Here is a 16,079-nt window from a genome sequence, read left to right on the forward strand (position 1 = left end):
TGGCTCCCATTCTACTTTTAGAGACTCTAGGAACCACAAGTAGCTCTGAGTTCTGGGAGCGCAGTGCTCTAGTGGGACAATAAGGTACTAAGAGCTCTTCTATGTATGATGGTGCTTGACCATTTAGTGCTTTGTAGGTCAGGAGAAGGATTTTAAATTCAATCCTGGATTTTACAGGAAGCCAATGCAGAGAAGCTAATACAGGAGAAATGTGATCTCTTTTGTTAGTTCTTGTCAGAACACGTGCTGCAGCATTCTGGATCAGCTGGAGGGTCTTGAGGGACTTATTTGAGCAGCCTGATAGTAAAGAATTACAGTAGTCCAGCCGGGAAGTTACGAATGCATGGACTAGTTTTTCAGCATCGTTTTGAGACAGGATGTTCCTGATTTTGGCAATGTTACGAAGATGGAAAAAGGCTGTTCTTGAGGTTTGTTTTAAGTGGGCGTTAAAGGATAGATCCTGGTCAAAAATGATTCCTAGATTTCTGACAGTAGTGCTGGAGGCCAGGGCAATGCCATCTAGGGTAGCTATATATTTAGATAATGAAGTTCGGTGGTGCTTGGGTCCCAGCACAATAACTTCCGTTTTGTTTGAGTTTAACATCAGAAAATTGTGGGTCATCCAGGATTTTATATCTTTAATGCACGCTTGAAGTTTAGCTAACTGACCGCTTTCGTCTGGCTTGATTGACAGATATAATTGGGTGTCGTCTGCGTAACAGTGAAAGTTAATTGAGTGTTTCCTAATAATATTGCCTAGAGGAAGCATATATAAAGAGAATAGAATTGGTCCAAGCACTGAGCCTTGAGGAACGCCATGGCTAACTTTAGCGTATTTGGATGGTTTATTGTTAATATTAACAAATTGGGATCGCTCAGAAAAATAGGACTTAAACCAGCTTAGTGCGATTCCTTTAATGCCAACTAAATCTTCCAGTCTCTGTAAGAGGATGGTATGGTCAATAGTGTCGAATGCAGCACTAAGATCTAATAAGACAAGTACGGAGACAAGTCCTTTGTCAGCAGCAGTTAGAAGGTCGTTAGTGATTTTCACCAGTGCCGTCTCTGTGCTATGATGCATTCTAAATCCTGACTGAAAGTCTTCAAATAGACTATTTCTATGCAGAAAGTCACACAATTGATTAGCGACTACCTTCTCAAGGATTTTGGAGAGAAACGGGAGGTTAGATATAGGTCTATAGTTGGCTAAGACCTCAGGGTCGAGGGTGGGTTTTTTCAGAATAGGTTTTATCACAGCTACTTTAAAAGACTGCGGTACGTGACCCGTTAATAAGGACATATTGATCGTATCTAGTAATGTGGTATTGACCACGGGTAGTGCTTCTTTAAGTAGCCTCGTTGGGATGGGGTCTAAGAGACAGGTAGTTGGCTTAGCTGAAGAGACCCTTAACATTAATTGTTGAGGTCTAAAGGATAAAAGCCGTCTAAATAAGTATCAGGTCTTATCGTTCTCTCTAGCCCTCCTGCGCCCAATGGTGAGCCGTTAGAAGCTGTGGGCAGAAGGTGATGAATTTTTTCTCTAATTGTTATAATTTTATCATTAAAAAAGGTCATGAAGTCATCACTGCTCAGAGCTATAGGAATAGATGGCTCAACAGAGCTATGACTCTTTGTCCGCCTGGCTACAGTGCTGAAAAGAAACCTTGGGTTGTTCTTATTTTCTTCTATTAGTATTGAGTAATAGTCTGCTCTGGCATTTCTGAGGGCCCTCCTATAATTTTTTAGACTATCTTGCCAATCCACACGAGATTCTTCCAGTTTGGTGGAACGCCATTTACTTTCAAGTTTTCGTGAGATTTGTTTTAATTTGCGAGTTTGGGAGTTATACCAAGGTGCTAGTTTCCTTTCCTTCATCATCTTCTTTTTGATAGGAGCAACCGAGTCTAAAGTAGTCCGTAGGCAGGCCGTAGCAGCGTCTACAAAGTTATCAAGTTGGGAGGGACTAGAGTTAACATAACAGTCCTCTGTTATATTAAGGCATGACATTGAGTTAAGTGCTGTTGGAATATCTTCCTTAAATTTAGCTATAGCACTGTCAGATAAGCATCTAGTGTAGAAACTTTTATTTAATTTCGTATAGTCTGGTAGTAGGAATTCGAAAGTTATTAAAAAATGGTCTGATAATAAAGGATTCTGCGGAAATACTATTAAATCATCAATTTTGATGCCATATTCTAGCACAAGGTCGAGGGTGTGGTTAAAACAGTGCGTGGCCTTATGCACCCTCTGACTGAAACCAATAGAATCTAGCAGTGAATTGAAAGCAGTACTAAGGCTATTGCTGTCAATGTCCACATGGATATTAAAATCACCTACAATAAGTACTTTGTCTGATTGAAGGACTACGCATGATAAAAACTCTGAGAATTCAGATAAAAACTCAGAATATGGACCTGGTGCTCGGTAAACAACAACAAATATAATTAGCTGTACTGTTTTCCATGTTGGGTGTTGAAGATTAAGAACAAGGCTTTCAAACGAGTTATAATTTAGTTTAGGTTTAGGATTAATTAACAGGCTCGAGTCAAATATGGCTGCAACTCCCCCTCCTCGGCCTGAGCCTCGTGGAATTTGGGTATTATTATGACTGGGAGGAGTGGCTTCGTTTAAACTAACATATTCGTCATGGCCCAGCCAGGTTTCGGTGAGGCAGAATAAATCAATGTGGTTATCTGATATCAATTTCGTTTACCAATAATGCTTTCGATGACAGAGATCTAATATTTAATAGTCCACATTTGATTTTCCTATTCTGTTCTATCGTTGCAGTGGTTGTTTTAATTCCAATTAGGTTGTTTAGTATAGCACCTCTTTTGTTAGCGTTTGGTTTAAACGGTCTCAGTCGGGGGACAGACACAGTGGTTATGGGATTATGAATGGGTGATTGCTCTGAAGGGAGCACAGAGGGGCGTGTAGCGCTGTATCTCTGATTATTGACTTTGGGAGAGTGTGTCTGGTCAGTGTGCTTGTGGGAGTGTTTACGGGATGTAAACAGTCAATCAGAGGTCTGGGTATGCAGGGCGTGGTGCAAATTTCCACGTAGCATCTGGCTTCCGCATGTATTGGGATGAATCCCATCCCTGCTGAACAGGGAGCCACGTTCCCAAAACAGATTGAAGTTGTCAATAAAACCTATCTTGTGAATGCTGCATGTGAGCTGGAGCCAGGTGTTAAGGGAGAGTAGTCTACTAAAGAGGCATGATCCGCGACCTAGAGATGGAAGTGGGCCCGAAATAAAAACAGACTTCCCAGTGCTTTTTAAAGCCTCAATGAGAGTGGTAAAGTCTCGCCTTGTGCGCTCACACTCCTGAATCCGAGTGGACATGTCGTTATGTCCACAATGGACCACGATGCGTTTGATAGAGGTCGGAAATGAGGGTATCAGGTCCATAACTTTAGCCAGGATGTCTGCAACTTTGGCTCCGGGAAAACAGTGTGTGACAGCATTATGAAACCGTAGGTCTCTAGTGATGGAGTCCCCAATAATTACTGTGGTTAGGGGGAAGAGCGGACGAGGAGTGGGGGGGTGTAGATAGCCGGTGACGGGAGCAAAACAGTCAGTGTCGGTTTCAGATGGGCAGGGAAAAGAAGAGGAAGATTGCTTACCGTTCGGTTGTGGAGATTGTTTTTGAGGAACGTTGTCATTTGGCCGATCCAGGCAGTGTAGGCCACCGTACCGTCTGACTACCGCATCCCTCAGAAGCTTTCGCCGCGCGGTAGCAATCGTCTTCCGTGATGACGGCTGGTCAGTCTGCTTTGAAGCGGGGCGAGCCCGGTGAGCCGCACTGGCCACCACCGGCTCCGACTCCGACAAAGCATTGAAGCGGTTGGAGAGGGTGAGGGCAGGAGGCGATGGAGCCCTACCCGAGGATCTCTTTCGGCCGCAAACCACCTCAGTCCAGGGTGGCTTGATAACCGGTGTCGAGCAGGACGATGGGCGTGGGCAGGCAGCTGGGTCCCATGGCGCGGTATCCTGGAAGGCCGCCGAGAGAAATGAGATCCGGAGCGACTGATTATGAGCCACGTCCAAGCAGGCGGTTAACAAAGCATCTTTGGTTTTTAAGTCCTCGGAAAGCCGACGAACATCTTCCCTGAGGTCTGCAATTTCTTTGTTTGTATTATTGAACAACGAGGAAATCCTGAGGGGGAGTGGGGACTCGCCAGGTGTAGAGGTTGCCATGAAGCTAGCGTTAGTTTAGCCGGTAGGCCTAGTCTTGATAAATTAGCGTGAGGCTAATACTTACTTACACGTAAAAATGTATCTTTGGTTTTAAAAACACTTTATTAGTATAATAAAAACTAGGCGATAGAGCCGACTGTTAGGTAGGAGGTTGAAGGCAGCTGCCGGCTGCCTCGTCCCCGCCAACTGCTGTCGCTTGTGGATGACGTGCAAACGAAGCGTTCAATGGTCTCGCGAAGGTTCGCACAAAGTAACAAAAGTTCGCACAAGAGCTTCCATATAGGCCTATATATTATATACATGTATATATATTTTGTCACTATCATGCACGCCTACAATCACGGATTATGCGCCCTGCATGTGTGTTTTCCTGCTTCCTCACCCCGCCTGCATTGAGTGCTGGGTGTAACGCGGTGTCCTCGTTATTACCGATCCTGATACATCCTCTCTCACTACCATGCACGCCTACAATCATGATATGTGTCGCTGCATGTGTAGGCTACTGCCTGCCCCCCCCCCACACACACACACACTCTGGGTGGCTGGGAGGAACACGGGCGTCCCGTAATTATCAATCATGTACTACCCTCACCAATCATGCATGCCTGCACTCACGGCTTGGGCTTACAGCCAGCAAGGCCGAGTCATTACCATGGCAGGCTCCACTATCAAGATAACGGCTTATCTGATACAGTCTCCTGTCAGTGCATGCTGTCAGTCTATGTTCCACTTGTGGGCTCTGGGTCGCAGGTGGCATTGACTACATCAGCTTCGCCCTAACCCAATAGCGTGGCTTAGAGGGCGAAGCCTATACGAAATAGAACGATAGTTACGTTATTGTAACTCCAGATTCTATGAGTATAGGCGTAGCCCTCTAAGATTCGGGCCACCTGCTCCGGTTACATTAGCTGAAGAAAAAGCTTATGTTGGGAGCAGAGCAACGGGTCCGCTCTGTTTATATACAGTCTTTGCGGACGTAGTTGAAGGCCGAGCGGTACGCAAGGGCGGGAAAGAATCTTCACGACTGCGCATGTGCGAAGGGATAAACCCAATAGCATGGCTTAGAGGGCTACGCCTATACTCATAGAATCTGGAGTTACAATAACGTAACTTTCGTTCATTTATCATACAGACTGAAACTCAACTTCTAATAAATCAGAAAACAAATGCACCAAAAAAATATGAACTAAATACTAAATTTAATGTATAGCCTATGGCATAATTTAAACAAGTTTCCCGAAAAGAAACGGGTATATCTCTCTTCCCCGCCTCTGCCTGCTGCGCTGCCTGTGTCTGTGTGTGTGTGCTTGTGGAGTTTAACTCCGAAAAGGCAGTTAACCACAGGTTCCCGTTAATCTTATGATGGATATGTGTTGCGATATTTAAACAAACGATCAGTCAACGGCGAAATCAAAGCCTCTTATTTACGGGACCGGTCTAAAAGACCTCCGGTTTACAGTGGGGTCTCTGAGCGAGACTGTCCGAGCAATGAGCTAGCGGCCCCGGCAGGCGCAAGCTGGCGGCCGCGTCACTTTATGGAGCTCCTCAACTCCGAAAACTTTGGAGCAAATTGACAATTCGGCAAAGATTTTTGCAAGACTGCCTATACTCAAAATCTAAACCGTTCATTTCTCGCCTAAAAGTTCTCAGAAGTGAATTTAGTGATGAATAAGATGGCGAAAATTGTCCTGTTTTTGGTCTGTCTATGTACCGGAAACCCGACCATCATTGAATGCCGAAATGAATGTTGGGATACAGGTGCTGCGAAGTTCATACAAGTTACCAACCAATGCATCCTCGGTAAAATGGGCGTGTCAAGAACATTTCCGGGAATCTTAACTGTTCTTGGTGAAATGCGAACTTGTGTATTGGGACAGTACTTTGGCAACACAAGATGACGTTTCACAGGGACACAAGAACACAGATTGAGAAACGCCCAGAATTTCACAGCAACAACTATAAGTGAAGAAGACATCTAGTCCTACACAGAATGCATGTGTTTTAATTGTTCTGTTTTTATTGTTAGACAGCTATAAATAAATAACAATTCTAATTTCTGCGGAATTACCATTTTCTGACCCTGGACTCACCTTTTGAAACACATGCAGTTGTGTGACAGACAACAGATCAGAAACATGTCAATGACAATGGCTGTGCTGTAGTGCACACTATTAAAACGCAACATCCATGATCACAGAATCTTGGAAGCAACAAAACAGTTGGCCCATTATCATTGCTCACACTAGTGAGAACACATCTATTTGAAAATCTGATGGCAGTCTCTGACTGCAACCATTGAGATGGCATGGAATCACAATAATTCATTCGGGAAAGACAAAACCGTCTCTCTGATCAAGAGGTCAAACATTACTATTCCTGAGCTTTGGCCAAGAAGTTTTTCATTTAGATACTTAACTTTGCCCATAGATTCTACAGTGTAGTGGGGCATTCTAGCATCACTGTGATGTGCCACAGACCTAAACACAGGACAGATTTCTTCTCAGTGTCTTTTTCACCCTCCCCTTTTTCCACCCATGTTAAAGGTTTCATTTTTCTCCACTTCTCACATTGCTGAATCTGCAGGCTTCCTTTATGTGCGATCTGCAGTGAAAGGCTTGTCATGCCAGGAGACTAATGGTCTGCCATTTTCAGATAATAGGCTTTTAGTTGTCTCAGCTACATGGACAGAGTGACAACTACTTGGGGACTGCCCACACAAAATGTTCTGCCTTTCTCACGAGGAAAGGCTTGTGGGAGAGCAAATTGTTTGGTAACTGCTTTGGTTTTCTGGGTCTTGTCTAGTTTGACTCTTCGTGTTTATGTTTGCATTGTGTCACTTTACGTGCATACAAAATGTTATTAGACTAATGTAAACACAAACATTACTGTAAGTCTAACAACTTAGGCCAGACATCTTGATAAACGGATGAAATATTGAAAAGGGGGTTAATTTAAATAAACAATGTATTTCTCTCACTTATTGTTTAAGGCTTCTTGATTGAGACACTCCTGGATGAACAAATATGATATATATTTTTAGTTCTGTATGTGTATATGAGTGGCTGAAAAAAGTATTACCATCTCCTGCTTACAGTGCTTTAATATATTCCCAAACGATTTAGAAAACATTTTAAAACTCATTTAGTTCTGTGTGGCTGACATGTTTTTGTCCTCTAGGCTTACAGTAGCTGTACATGATGCTGAGATTGATCATCACAACAAATTTGTATACTCGACTAAACCTGAAAACTCAATTGCTGTGAAAAAGACTGAACAGTTACATTAATGCAAGAGAATACTGAAAGGACCGCATGGGGACTTCATGGTTCATCAGATTGGTGATTCAGAACCAGACCGTACCCCCAGAGCCCGTGAGCCTGTGGCTGCCTGTGGATTTTGGTGGGACTTGCTACTGCAATTTGGTTGATAATTTGATGACATATTTTGTATGTTAGAGTAATAAATGTTTAGATGAATTGATAGCATGGCAGCCATAAGTGGCCAAACAAACAAAACATACTTAAAGAAAATAAAAATCTTAATTTAATTTTTCTAAGCTGATTAGACGCAGATGGATGAAAGATATCCATAACATGGCAGCCATGATAGATAAAGAGAAAAAAGATGGATAGAGAGAGGAGGGGAAAATAAAGACATTAATGGATGGATGGAGGCTATATTGAGAGACAGACAGTCATGGCACGGCGGCCATGATAGATGTGTAGGCACAGCAGCCAAACAAAAATACAAAACAGACTTCAAGAAAATCAAAATTACAGTTATCCCTCACACTAAATGATGATATGATGATAGGTGGAATTCTGGAAGAGACTCTCTTGGAAGAGACTGAGAGACGTGGGAAAGATGGAGAGTTGAGGGATAGATAGAAAGATGAGGGATAAATAGAAAGATAGTCATGGTGCGGCGGCCATCATAGATAATCAAAGAGATAGGTATGCACGGCGGCCAGCCAAAAACACATCGCACTCAAAGACAATTAAATGACATTTACTTTTTGTAGCTCTTCCTGGGGTGGTGGTAGTTCAATCTGTAGGGATGTTGTGTGGGAACCAGAGGATGGCCGGTATAAGTCCAGCACGAACCACTGTACGTGTGGTCTGGTAGCTTGAGGTGCAAGTACAACTCCAAGGCACTGTTTATGTGACCTTGAACACCAAAAGCCTAACTGCTTGGAGCCCTGAATATGTGGCAGTCCCATTACTCTGAAATCTCTCTACAACTAATGCATGTCTATAGGTTCTGTGTGTGCATGTGTTTATTTAAAGCCTATGTGTTTGTAATGAATAATAATAATAGTGTAAACATTTAATTTCCTTAAAAGAGGGATTAATAAATAAAACATGTATTGGACCAATATTGATCTACCCTAATTAGAAGCAGATAAAAGATTAATGACACAGCGGCCATGATAAATAGAGATACATAGAGAAATGGATACATAGAAAGATGAGGGATAGATAGAGAGATAGTCATGACGCGGCGGCCATCATAATCAAATAGATAGGTAGGCACGGCGGCCAGCCAAAAACACATCACAGCGTTAAAGACAATTAGAATGACACTTACTTTTTGTAGATCTTCCTGGGGTGACGGTACCTCAGTCTGTAGATATGTGTGGGTATCTGACAGTGGCCAGTTCAAGTCCAGCACAGACCACCTTACGGACTGTGGTCTGTTAGCTTAAGAGATGCCAGTAGTACACATCCTGGGCACTGTCTATGTGCCCTTGAGTAAAACACCAAAAACCTAACTGCTTGGAGCCCTGAATATGTGGCAGTCCCATTACTCTCACATTTTTCTACAACTAATGCATGTCTATAGGCACGGCTGCCATCATAGATAATCAAAGTGATAGACAGGTAGGCACGGCGGCCAGCCAAAAACACATCACATACTTTAAAGACAATTAAAGTCACACTTTTTGTAGATCTTCCTGGGGCGATGGTACCTCAGTCAGTAGGGACATAGGTCGTGTGTGTTCATGTGTGTATTTCAGGCCTATGTTTGTGTAATGAATAATAGAGTGTAAACATTTAATTTCCCTAAAAGAGGGATAGATGAAGTAAATAAAACTGTTACTGGACCAATTTTGATCCACCCAGATGCAGATTGATGAAAGATGTTCATGTCACAGCAGCCATGATACAGAGGGATAGATAGAAAGATGAGGGATAGATAGAGATTTGAAAGAGCTAGAGAGAGGAGGGACAGATAGAGAGTTGAGGGATAAATAGAAAGAGGAGGCATAAATAAACTTAGCACAAAAAGTAAGGAAATTTGTGTTTGGTAGATTATTTCTCTGTGGTAACAATGCTTTTTGGCAATAAATCTTATAACGTTGGAAAGTCTGCCCCATTTGTAAGGAACATGAATTTTGGGATGAGCAGCAGCGCTGAGAATGTGGATTGCGCCCATGGAAAATTTGCTAAATCTTCTCTGCCAATGCCAAACAGCTTATTCTGCCATTGACTCGTTTGGTGGATTGGATGATTCTGCCTATGGCAGTTGGATCGTAGGGTCAAATTGTGGAGAAAACACGGAGAACGCTATGTTGATTGCTGCACTGATAGAGTAACACCTTTTAGTGGATGCAGTGTGATGGTGTGGGACGGCATCTCCCTCACTGGAAAAACAAGGCTTGTCATCATTGGAGGCAATCTCAATGCAGGGAGATAGAGATGAGATTCTGCAACCAGTGGCAATCCCATATCTCCACAGTCTGGGACCGAACTCAAGATGACAACGCTCGCCCCCACAGGGCGGGGTTTATCAGAGACTACCTCCAGAATGTGGGAGTGGAGAGGATGGAACGGCCTGCCAGCAGTCCTGACCTCAACCCCATTGAACACTTGTGGCATCAGCTTGGGCGTGCTGTTTGTGCCAGAGTGACCAACACAACCACGTTGGCTGACTTGCAACAAATGCTGGTTGAAGAATGGGATGCCATCCCACAGCAGTGTGTGACCAGGCTGATGACCAGCATGAGGAGGAGGTGCCAGGCTGTTGTGGCTGTGTATGGTTCTTTCACACGCTACAGAGGCTCCTGTTTGTGAAATTAATAAATTGTTAAATTGCCAATATGTCTCGTTTCTTCAAACTTCAATCATCCAATCCACCAAACGAGTCAATGGCAGATAAGCTGTTTGGCAATTTTTCATGGGCACAACCCACATACTCAGCACTGCTGCTCATCCCACAAATGCATGCTCCTTACAAATTGAAAGGGAACTAAACAGGCTTTCCAACAGTATAAGATTTATTGCCAAAAAGCATTGTTACCACAGAGAAATAATCTACCAATCACAAATTTCCTTACTTTTTGTGCTAAGTTTAGAAAGATAGTCATGGCGCGGCGACCATCATAATCAAATAGATAGATAGGTAGGCACGGCGGCCAGCCAAAAACACATCACAGCTTTAAAGACAATTAGAATGATACTTACTTTTGGGGCACTGTCTATGTGCTCCAAAAGTAAGTGTCATTCTAATTGTAAGAGTAAAACACCAAAAACCTAACTGCTTGGAGCACTGAATATGTGGCAGTCCCATTACCCTCACATTTTTCTACAACTAATGCATGTCTATAGGTTCTCTGTGTGCATGTGTGTATTTCAGGCCTATGTGTGTGTAATGAATAATAACAGTGTAAATATTTAATTTCCCTTAAAGAGGGATTAAGTAAATAAATATGTTATTGGACCAATATTGATCTACCCTAATTAGACACCGATAGATAAAAGATATTCATGACACAGCGGCCACGATACACAGAGAAAAAAATTGAGATATTAGGGATAGATAGAAAGATTAGGGATAGATAAAAGTATGAGGGTTATATAGAGATTTGGAAAAGACAGAGAGACGAGGGACAGATAGTATGAGGGATAGATAGAAAGATAGTCATGGCGTGGCGGCCATCATAGATAATCAAAGAGATAGATAGGTAGGCACGGCGGCCAGCCAAAAACACATCATAGACTTAAAGCGGTCACTTGATACATGATATATTAATAGAAAGATACATACATAGATAGAGACACGGATAGAGAGATAAAGGATAGCTAGAGAGTTAGGGAAAAATGGAGAGATGGGGGAAATAGAAATGTGAGCGGCCATTATATATAATGAGAGAGAGAGATGGACAGTCATGGCACAGCCGAACAAAAATTACAACATTGATTTATAGAAAATAAAAAAAGACACTCATCTCTTACACTAAATAGAGAGATGGACAGATTCAGAAATAAATAGAGAGATGAGGGATAGAAAGAGCAGAGAGATGGTCAAGGCATGATGGCCATGATAGATAATCAAAGAGATAGATCGGTAAATCGGTAGGCACGGCAGCCAGCCAATAACCCATTGCAGACTTAAAGACAATTAAAATTACACTTACTTACTTACTTACTTACTTAGCTCGAGAGGTGCCAGTACACCTCTTGGGCACTGTCTATCTGCCCTTGAGCAAGCCACTGAAAGCCTAACTGCTTGGAGCCCTGAATGTGTGGCAGTCCTATTACTCTGACATCTTTCTTCAACTAATGCATGTCTATAGGTCCTGTCTATTTTAGGGCAATGTGTGTTTGTAATGAATAATAATAGAGTGTAAACATTTAATTTCCCCAATGAGGGATTACTACAGTTAATAAAAATGTTATGGGATCAATATTGATCTAAGCTGATTAGTTAGATGAAAGATATTCATGGCACGGCAGCCATGATACATAGTGAGATAGAGAGATGAAGAGTTATAAGGGACGGGGAGAGATAGCCAAGGCACGAAATAAGAGATAGATATTCATGGCGCAGGATGGATAGATAGATAGATAGATAGAGTCATGGTGCGGCGGCCATCATAGATAATCAAAGAGATAGATAGGTAGGCACGGCAGCCAGCTAAAAACAGACTTAAAGAAAATTAAAATGACACTTACTTTTTGTAGATCTGCCTAAAAACAAAAAAGTGAACTATTAGCAACGTGTAGAAAAAGATAAAAACAGAAATAAACAGCTAGAAAAAACTAAATAGACAAAATAAATGTATTACATGGCATAACATCCTAGGGTTTAGGGGAACAAACTTTCTATAGATGCATGTCATCTATATAGAGGCACATCTTCCATATCATTAGGTATAAGAAGTCAGAACAGACATAGTAGAGGGCTGCCAACTCTCAAGCATTAACTGCGTTTGCTGTTTGTGCGCACAAAAGGACTCCACGGGCTCTATTTTTGTGAATCCAGTGGCACGGCCAGTTCGCAGTCAAGTGCGCCCTGCCCAGTGCGCCGATAGACAAAATGCCAAATGCACTTTTGTGATCAGGCTCCCTTGGTGCACTGGGTGGGATCATAAACAATGCAATATTAAATGTGGGTGCATCAGAAGTTGTGACAATCATGGCCAATCACACTCATTACTTTCACCCCCTTTAATCACAGAGCTACCCCCGTCATTGCACAGTGACAAGCCTGGAAATCCCATAGAGTTTTCCTCAGAGGAAACTTATTGTTAGTCACATTTGTTTTTTATTTTTTTTTACACTTTGGTCAGACAAAAAGATGACGATCACAGCCGTAACTCCGGTTACACAGTGTTCATGATGGAGACCCCAGGTTAAAGACTGGCAGGAACGGTCGGTCCTGAGGGAGTCATTAGTGGAGCGAGAAGTTTTAAGTGATTCATAAGGAATTCATTTTTAATAGCACTCCAACTATAAAAGTAAACTATTGAAGTATTTAATCAGCTTGCTGATCAACCATACTTATTCATCATTAACCATGATTATGGAATTGGTTTCTCATAAATGAATGCTTTTAATTTGTGAACTAATAAATTCAAAACTCCAGCTCCAGCCCACTCCAGCTCCACCTTAAGAGGAGGTCTAATCAGCTAGAATAACTGAAATCACCTGTGTGGGTGTTAAGGGACATCCTACAAAATAGGAGATAAGTCATTTCATCAGTGTCTTGTATTGTATAATGAAACTCTGTAGACAGCTTAAAAAATATTGGAAAGTGCTGGGCAAGTCTTGGGTCAAGTGTACATTTTTATACATAAACACAGGTCTGACATATGTTGAAAGTTTTTGTTTTCTAAAGAGAGGAGCAGATGAATCACATCTTTTAGCTTAACTAATTATTCTCTTTAGATTTGCAGAATCTTATTTAAGTACGTTGGTTAAGTGGTGGCTCAGACAGTTACAATACGTGATATATAGGTAAATTAAACTAATAAAAAATTTAAAGAATGATTTATCAATTAATGAACTCAAAACTTAAAATGCCAAATGACTTAATAGTCTTTTACACAAATTGAATATGGTGCTTCCTTGTAAAATTTTCATCCACTATGAAACCTAGTAATTTGACACAATTAACTTGAGTTATTTCAATATTGCCTATCTATATGTTGGCTTTTTCTTTTGCATACGTTTTATTTTTGTCACAAAATATCAAATTAGATTTATTTATATTGAATGAGAGTTTGTTTATCTGAAACCATTTCGAAAATGTACAGACCAATACCTAAATTGAAAAGTTGGCAGCCCTACCTACCAAGGGCCCTAAATACTATTGAAGCTACAGGCCCAGTCAGCAAACCACAAACACCATTCACAAAAAGTGAAGTCAAATTAATAAGACTTAAGCTACAGTACATACATACTGATATTTTAGTAGGTTACAACATCACAACAAGCAAAGGCAGCCAAAACAACACATACAACACACCATACAAACACCAAAAAATAAACTGCAAAGAATGACTAGCTTACGGTTTGTTGTCACTTGGAAAAAGTCCATATAGCAATCTCCACGAAGACATCTGTTCTCTTATAAAAGTCCTCCCTATTGGCCTCCAGCTTTACCGGAGACTTGACGACCAGGACAAACTGTGCATTTTTATCAGTTTGAAAATGTTGTTAGCTTAAAAGTTCAGTTTTCATCCACACACTGCTGCTGGTTGAAAACACAGCATAGCTGCCTTCCTTTCTTTGCAGCAGATTGAGTGTGTGGGTCTTCCATTTGCAAACTTTTCCATTTTCTTTGGCATTTAATGCAGGAAGGAATTGGCTGGCTACATAATTCAGAATCAAACTCAACCTTGCATTTGCTCTGCCTCCTAATGTGCATCTTTGGTTTGTTCAGTTTAAGAATGGAGGCAGTGAACTACATTTTCACATAATTGTTTGCCATGTGGGATTTTTATTTCCTGGAAACTGACTACTACTTCTACTACTTCTACTACTACTACTTCTACTTCTACTTCTTCTTCTTCTTCTTCTTCTTCTTCTTCTTCTTCTTCTTCTTCTTCTTCTTCTTCTTCTTCTTCTTTATTAAAGTTACTTCCTGGAAAACAATTGGTGAAATGCTGCATAAATAGGCGGGGCTAAACATTTAAAACCATCACAAACATTTTGAACAGTCTCCAATTGGTTGCCTCACCTTTAAATCCTGTTTTTTTGTTTTTGTTTTATATTAGTGATGGTTGTTTAAAGTCATGATATTACACACGCCGGTACAGTAGGTGGCGGCATGCAGCTTAATTGGTGGTTTGTAGCCTTCCAATACAACTAAAAAGGGGAAGAAGACAAAGAAAAAGAAGAAGAAAGTAAGGAAGTAAGGATACCATTCAGGTCTTTGAAGAGCACTTGTTTGAGTGCTGTTAAAGTGGATTAGGGGTTTAAGGTGCTGACCCTGAACTAGGTTCAAGGTTTAAGTCTAGTTGCATGTCAGTTCCTGCTATTTGTCATCTTGCAGAAACAGGTGAAAGCCTGCCTTTAAAAAAAAATGGGGAAAAAAACAGTGCTTAAATAAACCAGACACTGTCATTGTAAAAATTATTATTTAACATTAAATGCTACTAAATGAGACTATATGATAGACAAAAGATATGAGATATGCAGTTATCAGTGTCCATTAAAATGTCCACAATAGACATAGCAACATGATGCTAATTAAGCTGCTAAATTAGCTGATAGCAATGCAGCTGTGAACTGAACAGATATGAATTCTTAACGTCTGATTCAAATACATTCACGAGTGGAATTGGAGCACAGACAATCCAATCATGTTGCTTAAATTAATCAGTTTATGTGTCTACAAGTGTAAGCAATTTTTACATCCGACACCATTTATCCAGATTTCCAAGGTCTGCATATTTATCCACAGCTGGTGATATAAAGTGACCCTTCTGTTTACTGTCTCCAGAGAATGGCTTACTGACTGCTCCAAATGTCCACCAAATGAAGAAGGTCAATATATGATTATGTGTGACTTTCACAGGCCATTTCCATGAATAGACGCTCTTGTCAATTTGCCTGGTAAAATATTATTTAATAGGCTACAGATCTGGATTTTTGTTTTAAAAAAGTGCCACAATCACTCCAAGTTTATTATGTTAACTCCAAGTAGAAAAACAGCCTATGAATGTATGGTTGAAAATTAACAAAAGACAACATAATTTAGAAAGTCCTACCTCAAGGAAGCACAGATTTAAACATGGCACATACTTGACACCTGTGTGTCATAATGTGTGGTTATATTTTATTGTACAGTTGTTTTTTTTTCTCGGGCTTCCAAAAGAAATGTTGTTTCTGAATGTCAGATCTGTCTCGCAGGTCAGCGTCAGATCTCTGTCATCTTTCATCTTTGACCCAGTTCGAAGGTAGGAATGTGGTTTTTACTAGTGGAGAGATGGATATGTAAACTCCCTGCACTATGGGGTCAGAGGCCATGAAACATTCCAAAGGAAGCCCTTTTTTAAAGTCGTAATAGTGACAACAGAAATATATTTATAGAGACTTTATGGGTGATTGCTTTATTTCTTATTGTCATGCTGAGCAAATCAACTATGTAT

At 41.1% G+C, this 16,079-nt stretch overlaps 1 long non-coding RNA gene across 1 annotated transcript in view; it reads right to left on the reverse strand.

The window, feature by feature from the left end:
- The window catches only part of LOC118496179, a 75,080-nt gene extending 60,632 nt beyond the window's left edge, over positions 1 to 14,448 (reverse strand). Inside the window, exons 1-2 of the long non-coding RNA XR_004898664.1 lie at positions 13,996 to 14,448; positions 12,157 to 12,171 (exon numbers count right to left, since the gene is read on the reverse strand). This is a non-coding gene — a long non-coding RNA (uncharacterized LOC118496179). The remainder of the gene's footprint in view (positions 1 to 12,156; positions 12,172 to 13,995) is intronic.
- Positions 14,449 to 16,079: the final 1,631 nt, after the last annotated feature.

Source organism: Sander lucioperca, chromosome 10, assembly GCF_008315115.2.
Source record: "Sander lucioperca isolate FBNREF2018 chromosome 10, SLUC_FBN_1.2, whole genome shotgun sequence".
Classification (NCBI taxonomy): Eukaryota; Metazoa; Chordata; class Actinopteri; order Perciformes; family Percidae; genus Sander; species Sander lucioperca.